This window comes from Syzygium oleosum, unplaced genomic scaffold, assembly GCF_021117445.2.
Source record: "Syzygium oleosum isolate NSW1041296 unplaced genomic scaffold, Sole_v2.1 Sole_v2.01, whole genome shotgun sequence".
NCBI classification, from domain to species: Eukaryota; Viridiplantae; Streptophyta; class Magnoliopsida; order Myrtales; family Myrtaceae; genus Syzygium; species Syzygium oleosum.
Genome location: NW_026607485.1, coordinates 12,515,682 through 12,531,725, shown reverse-complemented (window position 1 = coordinate 12,531,725; position 16,044 = coordinate 12,515,682). Strand labels below are relative to the sequence as shown.

General features: G+C 42.9%; 1 pseudogene; it reads left to right on the top strand.

Annotated features, from left to right (window-relative positions):
* Window positions 1–3,929: 3,929 nt before the first annotated feature.
* On the top strand, window positions 3,930–5,109 carry LOC115683561 (uncharacterized; annotated as a pseudogene).
* The last annotated feature ends 10,935 nt before the right edge of the window (window positions 5,110–16,044 follow it).

Here is a 16,044-nt window from a genome sequence, read left to right as displayed (position 1 = left end):
ACCAAAGGAAGAAGAGGACTTTTTTTCTCTCTTTATCTCTCGCTTCCACTCACGATCTCTCCCTCCATTCAAGCTGCCACCTATATCGTGGCCGTGTATTCAATATGCGTGGCCTCCCCTTCACCTTTGTCCGTAAGTGGCCTTTTTATAGGAGGCATATCGTAGGGGTTTTCATGGGAAAAGACAAAGCCCAATTTCCTTTCAAGAATGTCTAGAATATATTGTATTTTTTCCTTTTTCAATCCTTTCTTTATTGACCAAATTTTTGTACTGTTGACACCTAAATTTTGACGATCCATTTAGCTACATATTGCATAGGAAATTTAGGAGTCGATCCCGACACTTAGCAAAAATAATAATTAAACTGCATTTAGTTTTAGGGGCATTTATCATATAGTTTAATTACATTAATTACATAATTTTCAAACCGGCGGCGAATGGATTTAAATGAATGGTTCTGAACTTAATGGAATTGGACTAAACCCGCGTGGATTAAAAATTTTGGCCTAGTCCATTCACTTTTGCGCGAGGGGTCCTAGACTTGGAAAGAATTTTCATAAGTTCATGATTTAGGGATGTGCAATCAAGAGCGAAATATAAATTGTGCAAAAGGTTATATTCTTGATTGTGCGCATATTATATGTTTGCCATATATTTGGTGCATAATTCTCGGTCAAGAATCGAAAAACAAAGAGACTAGAAAGAAAGAGATTCTTTTCCAAGTCTTGAAAGGCGTAATCTTGTTGGCTTAGGCGTGGAATCTTGGCTGAAATACGGACAATATTCTGATTTGGTGGGGGAAGAAGACAAAACAAATATAAAAAGGAGATGTGTGCGAGAGGGGAGAGGAGGAAAGAAATTGCACATCTAGATCGTGCAATATGTGGTTGGAAAGTGGAAAAAAATTGTATATTTTCTTTCCTTGGTGGGCTCCATTTCTTTGCATATAAAGGGATGACAGCACAATGCGTAAAAGAGAGCTCTAATAATTTCTAGAAACCAATTTTCGAGAGCACAAGATACACGTGAGAAAATAGCGAGATTAAAGAGTAGGAGTGAGAAAGCGCTGCCTCATCACCGCGCTGCCTCGTGCTCGTGCCGCCTCACCGCGCCATCGCCGCCTGCTCACGGCCAGACCTGTGGCTGTGAGTCGCTTGCTGCTGTTGTTGCTCCCGCACCGATCTCTGCCTACTGCCGCTGTTGCCCCTGTGCCGATGAGCCCAATACTGCCACCGCGCACTATTGGTTCCAGTCGCTGCATCGCCCGGCTCCAACACCGCCACACTCCCTAATGTTGACATCGCAGCTACCGTGACCGAGACCACCGAATCGAGCACTCTCCACCATGGACACCCCACATCCAAAGCTCCTCAGCCGAGTTCCAGTCAAGTCCAGTAGATTCCCTGCCGTTGAATTTACAGTGCGCTCGGGAATTCTGTACCGAGTCCAGTGAATCTTTGCTGACATCATCGTGCCTCTGTGACATTCAATTTGCAAGCACTTGGTCTTGCTTTCTTGCTCAGTGGGTCCAACGAAGTCAATAGAATTCGTTGGATCCAACTTGAATTATCTGCAGGTTTCTTTGGTCTTGCTGGGAAGTCCGATAAATCTCCTTGCCGGTTATTGTGACTCCCTCTGATGACGAAGCCATGAAGTAGCAGCTCAGCGACTAACTCCACCGAGATCTCGGTGAGCATCACTCACAGTGAGCGTCCACATTGCTGGCCAGCCTTGGCCGCGAACCACCATCGAGACGAGCCGCTCGTGATCCATCGCCAGTCCACCCCGTCCTGATCCGCGAGTCCGATCCCGAGACATTCAAATTTGGAAAGCAAATATTCGAATTAAGTAAAAAAGCTCATATAATTTGACTTTCGAGTATATTATTTCCTTATTTGAAATGTTGCAATTTTGTATGAATCTTTGAATGATATTATCGTATCCATTAAGTTCTCGAATAGCCTTTAAATTAGGAATTATTTCCTAATTTCACAACGTGCATATGATCGACAGTCCGATTTATGACCCGAAATATGACTCGCGATCGCACGGAAAATCGTCAATCTGATCTTCCACCCGAGATATGATTCACAATTGTGCGGAAGATTGACCAATCCGATTCTCATGCCCGAGATATGATTTGTCAACCTATTATTTTTAAATTTAAATGGATATGGATAATATTTATTGTGATTGGGTGTCATGTTCATTGCTATTTTTTTTTATCTTTTGTTTGAATTGAATTGATTGTCTTTCCACAAAAAAAAAATACAAAAAGATTAGGTAAGATTTGAGTAGATAATACAATGCATGTTTAGGATAAATTTTGATTATTTTCTTACAATAGATTAGATTCTTTTCTTAGATTTTATTATTACATGTTTAAATTAGGTTAGTTATTTATTCCGTATTTAAATTAAAAAATATAAAAAAAAATACCACGTGCATGTCATATAGATTAATTGCATCATGCTCGCATGTCATCTTGCCACGTCATTCATACCTTGCCATGTGTCATTGCTCGCGTGTCATTAGAAATCGTACATCTAGGTTCATTTGCGTGCCATATTAGAATTTGGACATTTACATAAATCGTACGTTACATGTCATACTAGACGTAGAATGCATTGCATAAAATTTAGTTTTTGTTAAATCAGAGAAAACCCTAAAAAATGTGAGTGAAATTGTGTGTTAATTAGAAATCATATTAAAGTTGTTGATGTAATTTTCTAACTAGCATTGCAGATGGTTTTGTTGCTCTAAGGTAAGTATTTTCTATCCATCCTTGCAATTTATTTATTGCTTTGCATTATTGAGTGTTAATTATTGATTGCGCACCCGCATGATCACCTCGCATGTTAGTGGATAATTTTAAATCAATTCAAGCTGCCTGCAAATATTTTTTTTTAAATAAAAGAGAAAAGGTACCGAAAGGGCATTGGAGTAATCTAGTGTAACCAAGTCCCCGAGTCCATAATCTCTAGTTCGTAGGAGTAAAATAATTATCCCGATACTTTACTTGGGTTTCTAATTGACCCACCAAAAAATATATTAGTGGCAACTCCCGATTGAAACAATTTGCATGTTAAGAACTTAAACCTTAAGTCGCGAATTGGTAAGGGTTTGGAAGAGCTCGAGTTAAGCTTAGACTTAATAATCCATTAGCCGAATCCCTAGATGGTGCACCCGAGGGTAGGTCGCGACAGCTTGGCGACTCCGTTGGGGACTTGAGTTAAATCTCTTAGTGAACTTAGGCCGAATTTTCTTTTTTTGAAAAACAAAAAAAAATATTTTTGTTTGGCAGCGAGGATTCCAAGTACGTCCCTAACGTTTAAGGTGTTAAATGTTTTTGCAGAATGGGAGGTATAATGGGTGGAGTGTTTGTTAACTCTTGTCTTGCAAGGAGGTGTTGAGAATTGAATGTTCTAATTTTGATATTGAAGCGCTGTTTGCATATGAATAGTTGTGCATGCCTATGCATTTTCACTACACTCTAGCACACACAACCTGTCGTCGGACCTGGGCTGCATAGGATCACCTAGGATGGTATTGAGATGGATACCATTCCGACTGTCTACTCGCGGTATGAGTTGCCCATCTCAATTCCGAAATTTCTTTTTTGATATCAAAGAGATTACCACCTCGGTCCGCATGTCCGCAACATGGGTCGGCTCTTTGATGATGCCGGAGTCATGAGGACCCGACTTAGTCCGCATGCCCACGGCTAGTCCGATCATCCTCGTGGCTCCACTTTGTTAAGCCTTCTAGAGTAGAAATCGAGCCACGTAGCATGCATATGTCTATGTAATTGCCACCTGGTTATTGGTAAAGTAAGTCCTTTGAACTTTTCCTCTACAATTTATTTACTTTATCGTATTGTCTTGTCGGTCCATGACACTAGGTTGATCGCAAGTCTTGGTCAATACACAATGGGAAATTCCGGCATTCGACTTATTCTTCCTCCCAAGAAGGAACTCAAAGCATGGTGGGACAAGCTAGACCGAGCTAGCCGTGAGTTCGTGGAATCAATAATTGGCCGACTCCTCCCTCTGTTGCATATCAACATTCATGGCGGCCTCATTCAAGCATTTGCCCATTGTTGGTGTCCAGAGACAATTACTTTCATCTTTGGTAAGTATGAGCTCACTTCGACCTTGGAAGAATATAGTATTGCCATTGGAAAATCTTTGAAATCGGAATTAATTAGTCCACCTATCGGAATAGATCATGTCTCGATTTTATCTAATTTTCTGAGAATCAAGGAAGAAAAGATAAGAAAATTTTTGAAAGGTCATTGTAATACTTGCCCGTTTTCATTTCTTGATGAATGTTTTCAAAATGGCACCTCATTTCAAATGAGAAGGATTTTCCTTTTAGCCTTCTTTGGATTTATACTTTTCCCTCATTGTAAAATGCTATTAATCCTTTGATTGCTAAGTTAGTAGGACAAGTGTGCGGGGGAATGAACTTTGTTAATTCCTCATGGCAGAAACTTTTCTTTCCCTTTTTCGATTTAAAGAAAACGGTGACAAAATTTTCCATACTTCTCCTGAGTTTTTGCAAATTTGGTTCTTATCTCACTTAAAAGAGTTTGGTAGTTTAATGATTATACATAAAGTTAGCAATTCTGATCACCCTATCATGAGATTTGAGAATAAACAAAAACATGCACCAGATTATCATTATTCGAATTGGCTAGCTTTCTTTAAAAATCCAAAGTCCAAATGTTTCCTATGGCATGCTAAATGGTTCCAAGTTTGTGAGGATAGACTCACATGTGGACGTGCTTGCCTAATCCCTTTATTGGGATTCACTAGGGCAATGGAATATTACTCGATTAGGGTGACTCACCAGTATCAAGTGGTGGAAGAGCTTCCCCTAGCTTTGAAGCAGGCTGATTCAATTCGAGTCGACTTCACCGACAGAGTCCTCGACCATGAGGATAACATTTCTCTAATCAAGTTGATGTGGGACATGTGCCATCCACAAATGCTCATATGGCCCAAAAAAGAATTAGAGGGTAAAGAAAGAAAGTATTATGCTACAGCTGAATACATTCGACGACACAAGATTCCAAATAACTTACCCAAAGATACCAAGGGTGCCTGAGAAGATCACCAACCGTGTTGAGAAAAGATGTCTCAAGAGAAAAGCTGAGAAGTTACAACAGCAAGTTACACACTTAGTCGAGGAGAATAAGCGATTACGTTTGGAAATCACATCCCATTTTAATATTGATCAAGCCAAATGAAATAGCTCGTGTCTTTTAAGATATTTTTTTTTCTAGATTCGTTGTTTAGGAAGTTGGGTCATTATTTTTCTAGCATATTTGTTTAGGGGATTTCAAGTCGTTGCTTTCATAATTTTTGGTCAAGAATTCCTTATGAATAAAGTTTTTTTTATAAATCAAAGCGGATAGACCTGTGTCATGGACTGGCATGTTATTTGTTTTTAATACTTATATATGCTCATTTGCTCGCGAATTAGGTGATTACGGAGCGATCACGCTCGCCTATCCATATGAGGTCAAGGGCCAAAATGGCCGATCAAATTGAATTGCGTGATCGTGTCGCTGGTATTGAGGATCAAATGAAACAATTCCTCGCCGCAATGCAACAAATGTCCTCCGACATCAAAGCCCTTCAATTGACTCCTATTCCTGCACTTCTCGAGACACTAGATCCAAAGTAGAAAGGTGGAAAGAATGCTGATAGTGAGGAGGACGATGATCTTCCTGATTTAGTAGATGACCCCGTCCGGATTGTAGTCAGCAAAGATAAACCTGATGACGTACTAGGTGCAAAGCACGACAAACGATTCAATAAGCTTGAAGAAAGAGTGAAACAAGTGGAAGGCTCACATGATTTGCCCTCAATCGACTTGTCTCTTTACACACAAATCAAAATTCCGAAAAAATTCAAGATGCCGGATTTTGACAAGTACAATGGCACCTCTTGCCCAAATGCCCACCTACAGCTATACCACGTGCAGATGACTCCGTATATTGATAATGAACTCCTGATGATCCATACATTTCAAGCAAGCTTAACAGGTCCTGCCTTAATATCATGCCCCGAACCCCGACGGGCCCGCGACATCCCTTCGATGGCCGTATTGAACGCGACATCCCAGGACGCGTCGCCGACCCAAACGAAACAACCAACGATAAAGGCAAGCGGAAGCGAAATAGAAATAACCCAGACAATACATAATGACCAAAGGATAATATTTGCACAAATCAATATACGCATAACAAGCTTGGCAATTACCTATAGCATTCACAATACACAACATCAACCCCTGGCTACTAACTTCAAAACCACGATCATCAAAATGGGGTGGTGGTTTGGTAGCCTAACTTCACTATTAACAAGGGGCATCCAAACAAGGGTGAAGCATCAATGTCCAATACCACCTCCGGCCTCCGAACCACACGTGATGACTATTCGTCACTCAAAACCTGAAAATGTTTAACAACTGGAATGAGATAAATCTCAATAAGCAGACCCATAAACCCCACATAGGCCAATGCGTACCCAGACGAGTATCAACATGCAACCTAACTAATGACATATTAGAAATCACGTAATGTACTTACCTCGCCTCAATTTCCACGCCAACTCTGCACATTAATCATGTCACTATAACGCAAAAATAGCCTCAAGCACATATCACAATCATTCGAGCGCCATACACACATGCGTTCACCCAATTCAACCCAAACACATTTCACATGCGCATCCATCTAACTTTCTCACAACCCGGGTCAACACCCCTCAGGTCCTTTCTCACTGCCCACATCAACACGCCTCAGGCCCGTTCTCACAGCCTGCGTAAACACGCCTCAGGCTCATTCTCACAGCCCGCGTAAACATGCCTCAGGCTCAACTTTCTTTCCAATGACCCGCGTAAACACGCCTCAGGCTCATTCTCACAGCCCGCGTAAAACACGCCTCAGGCTCAACATCCTCCAATGACCTGCGTAAACACGCCTCAGGTCTTTTCTTGCCTTTTTCGCCCCACCCGCGTAACCACGCCTCAGGTTGGCAGCCCTCCGATCTATCCGGGCATTGTCCCGCGTAACCACGCCTCAGGTTGGCAGCCCTCCGATCTATCCGGGCATTGTCCCGCGTAACACGCCTCAGGACATTTCAATCCCCGCGTAAACACGCATCAGGGTAATCAGGTGATCACACACGCCCCATAACACATTCATTTCAAGTGTCGATCACACGATGAGCTAACCAACAAACCAAATCCACCATTGTAAATCCGAACTAACTCGCCACATAACCAAACAGCCACGGTTTCACCACAAACTACCAGCCATCATTTAATCACTCTTGGTCCCTAGCCCCAATCACAATTAGCTACGGAACAACCAACATGGCATTCACAATTCAAGCATTAGATCACACATGGGCAATCACAAGTTAAACCGCCATTCAAACACGCTCGGCCCCTCATTCAATCACGCCAAGCCAAAGCTCACATAACATGCGTCAATCCAACCACGAACAATCAACGCGAACCACCGCCAATCGAATATCGAATCACATGCAAACGATCATTAATCGCGATACAAATTCCAGCATCATTCCACTCCAAACTCAGCCACAAAACGGTCAAAAACTCCCACAAATCAGTCCCCATTTCATTCTCAATCGATATACCCTTCGGCTCGATGACCCGCCACTAATTGAGCACAATTTCTACCATTGATCAGCCCCCACGACAGCACACAATTCGTCACCGTTCAGCCCACCATTTCAACATATAAAAGCCGACATTTCAACCTAAGAACCAGCCAATGACAGCCCCTAATTAGCCTCTAAATCAGCCACTAATTTCACACCGAACAACCACTAAACAAGTCTAATAATACCCAAAGTCCTAGACAAGGTTTAGGGAGTCGCTTACCTCGACTTGAGGAAGAAAGCGAGGCTGGACAGCGGGGGAAATCGTCGGGACAGCGACGGCGGCGGCAATTGGCGAGGCTCTCGGCCACAGCCGGGCGGCAAGGAGGTCCGGCTGAGGCGGCAGCAGCTCGGCGGCAGCAAGGGAGGGCCGGGGCCTCGCCGGAACGGCGGCAGCTCCGGCGGACGCGCGGCGACTCACGGCGGCGACGAGTCGGTGGTTGGAACAGGGGTGGGAAGGAGCAAGCTGAACCAGGGAGGAGGGGGGAAAGAGAGAAGCAGCTTGGTGGGGCGTGAACGGCAAGCCAGCGACGGCGAGTAGGCCGGCAGCTGGGAGGACGGGCGGCGGTTGCTGGCCGGGCGGCGAGCGGTAGATGTGGTCGGCCTCGGCTCCGGCGCGACCAAAGGCCGCGTGAACAGGGGAAGAAAAGGAAGAGGAGGGGCGACGGTGGCAGGCTCCGGTGCAGGACGAGCGGCCAAACGGCAACGGCCACGCGCGAGGCCCCGAGGCGACGCGTAGCCAGGCGAGCTGGGGACGGCAGCGAAGGTTCGGCCCGAACAGGGGCGAGGCAGACGCGTCGTCGCCGGAGCAGCAAGGGCGACGGCGGCTTGGGGGGGGGGGGAAAGCTGGGATGGCGGCGGCGATGGTGCGGCCGGCGGCGGTGCGGCGGTTGGGCGAACGGCGGTGCAAGGTAGACGGCCGGCGACGGTCGAGCGCCGATGAGCGGCGGTCAGCAGGAGCAGTGGCGCAGGGACGAAGGAAGAAGAGGAAGAGAAAGAAAGGAAAAGAAAAAGGAGGAGGGAGAGAGAGAAGACGTGAGCGTGAAGGGGGGGAGGGGACGTGCATGGGGAAGAGGCGCGGCAGAGGAGAGAGAGAGAGAGAGAGCCAAAAGTCAAACATAATAATCGCGATCCAACGGTCCGATTTCAAACCCAAAAACGATCTAACGGCTCTCAAAATTCCTAATTAATAATATAGGAAAAATGGCCAAAATAAAATAAGCCAAAACACACTACGAGGGAGGTTTACTAGTCCAAATCTGCACTCGGTCAAAAATTCACTTTTCGCATATTCCGGGTAATACCAAAGCTGGTCACAATAATATCGATACCGTCCAATTAAATTCGTCCTGGAACTCCGAGAAATTCGACACCAAAGTTTGGGCTCTAAATAACGGCCAAATTCGATCGAGTGCGATTCTAGCGAAATCTCTGATTTAAAAAGAATAACCCAGGAGTGATCAGTTCCGGGCGAGATTTTATTATAAGCGCACTAACGAAATACCCGTTTAGAAATCCCAAAATGGGTCGAAATTCGGAATGTCACACTTAAACTGGTATCTCATGAAAAAGATAAATAACCTCAAAACCTAGAAGGAAGTTAGCGAAGCATTCCTAAAGCAGTACAGGTTCATAATAGATATCGTTCCTACCCATGAGTATCTCGAACGTGCTCAAATGAAAAAGATGGAGTCGTTCAAAGACTACACTATCAGATAGAGGAATTTAATTGCTCAGGTTGTCCCAAAACCTGTAGACAGTGAGTTGAAGAGGATGTTCATCAAAACCCTCCCGTATGAGTACCGTAATCAAATGGTAGCCATTCCGAATGATAGCTTCAATCAACTTATCCCTATAGGCTAGCAGATCGAGACGGGTGGTTCGTAGAGCCATCTTCCTCAACCAAAAGATTTAGTGCAAGAAAGGAGAAGGAACCGGCAGTTGAAGTGAATGTGACTTATACCTAGCCGGACCGCGAGAATGCTAAGCTTGCCCCAACAATTCAAATGGTAAAGGTGTAACAACCAAATGCAAGGCGCCAAACTTCCCAGAGGAAAAACAACAAGAGGCAGTTCACTCCCCTCCACGGGTCGTTATCTCAAGTGCTGGTGGTCCTCCGGAAGAAAGGTTTGCTTACCACTGAGCCAAAGCAACCCAACCCCAAGCAGTTTTATAACTACGATCCGTCCAAGAAATGTGATTATCGTATGGGTGAAGTCGGGCATTCAACTGACGACTGTATTAGCCTCAAACATTAGTCCAAAATTTGTTTGACACAAATGCCTTCTCTTTTCAACCCACTAAGCCGAACGTTAAGAGCAACCCGCTCCCTTATCATACGGGCAATGTCAATGCCATATTCAGTTTTGATGCTGGCCCAATTAAGAATGTAAAGGTGCACACTGCTAACATTTATAATGAGTTAGTGAAAGCCGGTTATTATCCAAGCAATGAGGTCCTTCCCCTGGTCGTCATGAAGGAAAGAATTTCTAGAATGGTAGAAATCGGGATGATTGTTTATGCTAACCGCATCAGCATCATCTCTACGATTTTCAAAGTGGTCATTGATTGGGAAGAGGAGTTTGCTGCACTAAACACCAGAGAAGACAAGGTCGACCTTCTACTTGAGGACATGCCTCCGCTCGAGGATGTGTCCGATGATGAAGGGATCATAGTAGAGACACCTACAACTGGTAATGGGATAGTGATCGAGATACCTCAATCATATGAGTATAGTGACAATAGAGCGGTCCTTTGGTCCTACAGTCTCGATGTCGATTTGGTTACAAGGCCTGGGCGTACCTATGCCCAAGCTAATGCTCAGCCTGTAAAACCTGTCACCGATGAAGAAGCTAAGGAGTTTATGGTCGTGATCAAGGCTAGCGAATACAACGTAGTTGAACAATTGTGCAAGATGCCCGCGCAAATCTCGCTGCTTGAACTACTCTAGACATCTATCAAGCATCAGAAGGCCTTAATGAAGGTGTTAAGTGAAGTCCACGTGCCTGAGACGATCGATCATGATAAATTGAAGGAATTTGTGGGTTCTATACTCCTCAAGGACCTCATAGCCTTTTTGGATGAAGAGATCCCTCTGGAAAGGGGAGGCCATACCAAGGCACTCTACATTTCTGTCAAATACAAGGCCTCATATGTAGCCTGGGTACTCATTGACAACGGATTAACTTTGAACATCTGTCCTCTAGCAACTTTACACACCCTCAAGATAGATCCTTCTAGGATAAATTCTGTTAAGACCTCCATGCGAGCCTTTGACGGAACGAAGAAAGAAGTGATAGGAGAAATCCACCTTGACATACAGATAGAATCAATAATGTTCAACATCCTATTTCAAGTTATGGACATTCCCACTGCATTCAATTTTCAGTTGGATTGTCCATGGATTCATAATGGTGGAGCTGTGCCATCGAGTCTACATCAGAAGGTGAAGTTCATTGTGTAGAGAAAGTTAGTCACGGTCCACGGTGAAGAAGAGCACCCAATTTACCACACAACGGCTATTCTCTATGTTGAGCCGGATTGCAAAATAGAATCGAGCTATCAGTCGTTCGAGCTCGTATCGACCATACATGCATCTCGGGGTTCAGCACCACCTGTTCTTGAGGTGTCAAATGCTGCAATCATGATTGGAAGAGTTATGGTGTCCCATGATTTTAACCCGGGTGAAGGACTTGGCAGGAATGGTTAAGGTATCCGCCGACCAGTGGAGGTCTCTTAAAGGCCCCACGATACTGGGTTGGGGTATCAAGGTTCGAGCGAGCCAAATAATGGGGGACGAGGACTTAGACGTGGACGTGGAAGTGGACAACATGGCAAAGGACGTAGATGTGGTCGAGGAGACAGGTAGATTAGACAGGGATTAGAGGAAGAGTTGAATGGTGAAGAACGTGGGCGTAAAAGTACACAAAATAATGGAGAGCTTGGGCGTGGTAGGTTGCCTCCACACATCCGCACCACATTCCCTGGCCCTGCAAGAATGATACATGAAGAGAAGGAGATAATCGATACATTGGGACAACCGAGTAGCAAGTTTGACTACTATGTGAAATACTCGGCACCCCGGAGCTTCTATATTGACCCGCGTGCTATTATCCCCGATGGATGGGGAGGTATGGATGATCCAACACCTCCAGTGACAGAAGACCCCGATGATGTGATTGAGGGAATCACTGTCCTGTTCGATGATATGCTTATTGGAGCTATCGTGGAAGAACCATTGAAGGGAATGGGCACTGGCCCGCAAAAGTAACACCTTTACTTTTTCCGCACACTCTCCTGCGTGTGAATTTTTACTGCTTTTTAGGACTTGCCCCGTCTCGGGAGCTGCTTTTTAGGACTTTTCGTTTTTAGGATTTGATTGTCAAAATTTCCATTACAATAAATGTAATTCATTTAGTGATAATCAATGAAATTATAAATTGTTTTCATTTTTTGAGGGCATGTTGAGGTACATCAAACCAATCCGGTGATGATATCCAACCAATAAAAGAAAAATATAATCCAAGGAGAATTCTAAGGCCTGGGCTTCTTCATGCTCCCTCATGTTAAAACCCTTTTGAAAATTATTTTAAAAAAAATCACCCAGAAAAATATATAAACAAAAATTTTCAAAAAAACCCAAAAAAATTGAAAAAAATGCAATGTTTAACCTTGTTTGGCCTTTTGAATCCCTACTTTATGTTTCAGGGGCAATCTTGTCACACGTGAGGGTATGGGAACGGACCCATCTGATGAATTATGTGCCGTCGAGCTTGATCCTGATAACACCGACAAACTCGATGACTCCTTGGACCTTCAGCGTGATCTAGAGCATCATGAAAGACCTAAAGTCCTCACGGCAGACTAAACTATCACTATTAACTCGAGTGATTCTGAAGAGCCCAAAGAAGTGAAAATAGGAGCAATCCTTCCCGAAGGTGAAGCGAAACGCCTGGTTCAACTGCTGAAGGATTACCAGGATGTCTTTGCCTGGTCATATGCCGATATGTTGGGTTTAGACCCTTCTATTGTGGAGTACAGTCTGCCTACTAATTCGGGCATACTGCCCAAGAAACAGAGGCTACAGAGAACCAAGCCTGAACTTTCGAAGAAAATAGAGGAGGAGGTCATGAAGCTCTTGAAAGTAGGATTCATCAAAATCACTCGATACCCCAACTGGATGGCCAAAATCGTGCCGGTCATGAAGAAGGATGGCCAAGTTCGGGTTTGCATCGATTATCGCGACTTGAACAAGGCCAGCCCTAAAGAAAACTTCCCATTGCCACACATAGACGTTCTAATAGATAGTACTGCCGGATTTGAGCTATTTTCCTTCGTGGATGGTTTTTCGAGTTTGTTGACACCTAATTTTTAGCTCATTTTTTTTCATATTTTCAAAAATTTCAAAATTAGGACTAGGGGTCTTGGCCAAGCCTAGAAACCTATTTCTAAACCAAAAAATAATTTTTTTAGCTTTTTTCTGCATTTTTCCTTAATTTCTTTTAGTCAAAATAGGTGAGAAAATCAAGAAAAATAGTAAATGGAATCAGAAAATTCCATAAAAATAGTCATTAGTCTTATTTTAAATCCAATTTCATGAATACATCATCAATTTTGAAAAATATCAATCGGGTATATGTTTTTACCAAAATTGGGTAAAATTAAACCCGAATTGAACCAAAAATGCAATTAAATTTTTTCTAGTCATTTTTAAGTCATAGTGCCTTCACAACAAATGATTCTGGGACCTTGAATTGTATAATAGTCGGTCCAATTGCACAATTTAATATAAAAATCATAAATCCCCAACATTCAATTGAAAATTAAGAATTTTGAACCCAAATTGGGAATCGTGCCCAATATGAAATTGTCAAAACATGAGACCATTATTTCTAGGGTTAATCAAATGTGGATAATTCAATTTTGGTATCAATTTTTCCTAATCAGGTCATTAGACATCAAATTGAACAAAATCCTATTAACCTGAATACAAAAATGTGAAAATCTTGAACACAATTATAACAAATAATGGGGAAAATCATATATTTGGGTTCAGAATGTGATGGGGAATTCAATTTTGGGGTTTAATTTGAAAAAATCGGTTGAAATTGAGTTCAATTTGAGTTTTTAATCAAAATCGGGCCTGCCGGGTTGACCGGGTCAACCCGGCCCGACCCAGTGACCCGTCTTCTTCGCCCGGATCACCTCAGAACGTTCAAAACCCAGAAAATAACTCCCGTGCCCATAACTTTACCAACTTCTCCCGATCAAATTAGCACGTTTTAATCAACTGGACCAGCTGGAAAATATCCAACTGGCACCTGGGAATAATCCTAACCGATTCAAGGTCGGTTCCAACAAACTTTGGGCGGGATTTTTTATCAATGAAAAACTGAAAAAACTTGAACATTGCGAAGGGAAGGTGTTCGACAAAATCGAGAGAGAGAAAGGAGAGAAAAAGAAGCGAAACCAACAAGAAGGATCTAGAGAGAGAGGGTCGAGAGTCCCCTCACGAGTGTTCGGGGCCGCCGTGGACAGCGGAGCACCGGCGAATCGTGATTTGGCCGTGACTCTCCCCTGGTTGTTCCAGTCGACTCGGCTGGTCCTGAAGGCCTGAATCCGAGCCTTTTCCGGCCAATCCAGACCTTTTCCGGCGAGGCCAAGACCACCAGGGTGAAGATCAAGTGTCAAGGAACAACTATTGGGGTGCGGATCAGTTCGGCAATTCCTCCTGGTTATCGAACGAAGCAGGTAAATATTGTTCATAGCCACGGTTTTTCTAGATTTGCAAAATGGTGAACTTGAGTTCAATCTTGCTAATCAGACATTTTCTTCCACGAGTTTGAGTTTTTCAATGCTCAAAACATGTTCTGACCTTATTTTCATTGTTTGTTTGCATTTTGAATGATCGAAAATGCATTAAAACCGAGTCGGCCATGCATTTGACCACCTCGCTGGAGCTCGGAGGTCCTCGCCGGAGTGTCGCCGTGGCCATAAGCCACCCAAGTTAGCCTCCCTTAATCCTTGTTTGATGTTTTGAATCGTTATTTTGATCGATTTAGATGGCTAAGGCGATTAGATTAATCATTTGAGGTCTGAAAATGTTAGCTTATATTAGTGATGATTTAGGTTTTTCCGACTAGATTTTCACCGGCCGGCGAACGTCCGACGGCACAAAGATTAGGCTAGATTGATAATAGGTAATATGGATTTCATCGTGGATCAGTCAGAATGGCCAAAAGGTCGCCGGAGGGTTGTCGGTGACGAGCACAAACCGGCGGCCTCGAAAACATCAAACCCAGACTCATGCACACCACCTGCTCGGAGAAATGCTCCAGTGAAGAAGGCCAGAAACAGTGCCGTTTTAGCACCGTGCCCGCTGGAGAAGACGATCGGCGCCGGCGCCGGTGGTGCCCAGTTCGGCCGAGCCGAACAGGGTTGAACCGGGCCGGTTCGGTTCGTCTCTTGGCGGGAAAATAATAAAAAAATCTAAAAATCTAAAAATTCAAAAAATAATAATAAAAAAATCTAGAAAACAAAAAATAAAAATAAAAAGCAGAAAATTTAAAAATATTTTAAAAATTCGAAATATTCAGAAAAATAGAAAATTCATAAAAAAAAAAATAGAAAAATTCGTAAAAATTCAAAAAATTTCAGAAAATTCATAAAAATTCAAAAAATCCAAAAAATACAAATAAAAAATGTAAAAAAAAATTGGAAAATCAATAAAAAATTTAAAAATTGAAAAATTCATAAAAATTTTCAGAAAATCATAAAAAATTAATTCTCGGTTAATAAAATTTCAGAAAAAAAATTCAAAAATTTTAAAAAATTCACAAAATGGTCCAAAAAACATTGTAACCAACTATAAAAAGTGAGATTTGAATTTTTAGAAGTACCCAAGTGGCATTTTTAAAGAAATCCCAAATTTCAGGGGTTATAACCCCTAAAAAACCCTAAAACCCTAAAAAAATGTAAATCATGAAATGAATAAGCTTCTAAAGCTTCATTAGGGTTTGGATGTTTTGATTGATTTTCGTTTTTAGAGACCACTTAGGATTGATTGATTTGATTGGCTTCGATTGTGCGTTTAATACTTGTTTGGTCTTTCCTACGATTAGAATGGATAGAATAAGCCTCGGAAATTTGCATGATACGTTAGACGTCGTATCGTTCTCAGGTACCGAAAGGGCGTTAGGGATCTCGATTCGGGATCAATAACGTAACCAAGTCCCCGTACTCAGAATCTTTGGTTCGTAGAATCGTGGTATTTCTCCCGTACCTCGATTAGGTTTCTAGTCTACCTACTAATAATGACTAGTGGCGACTCCAAAATCACAAACCTAGA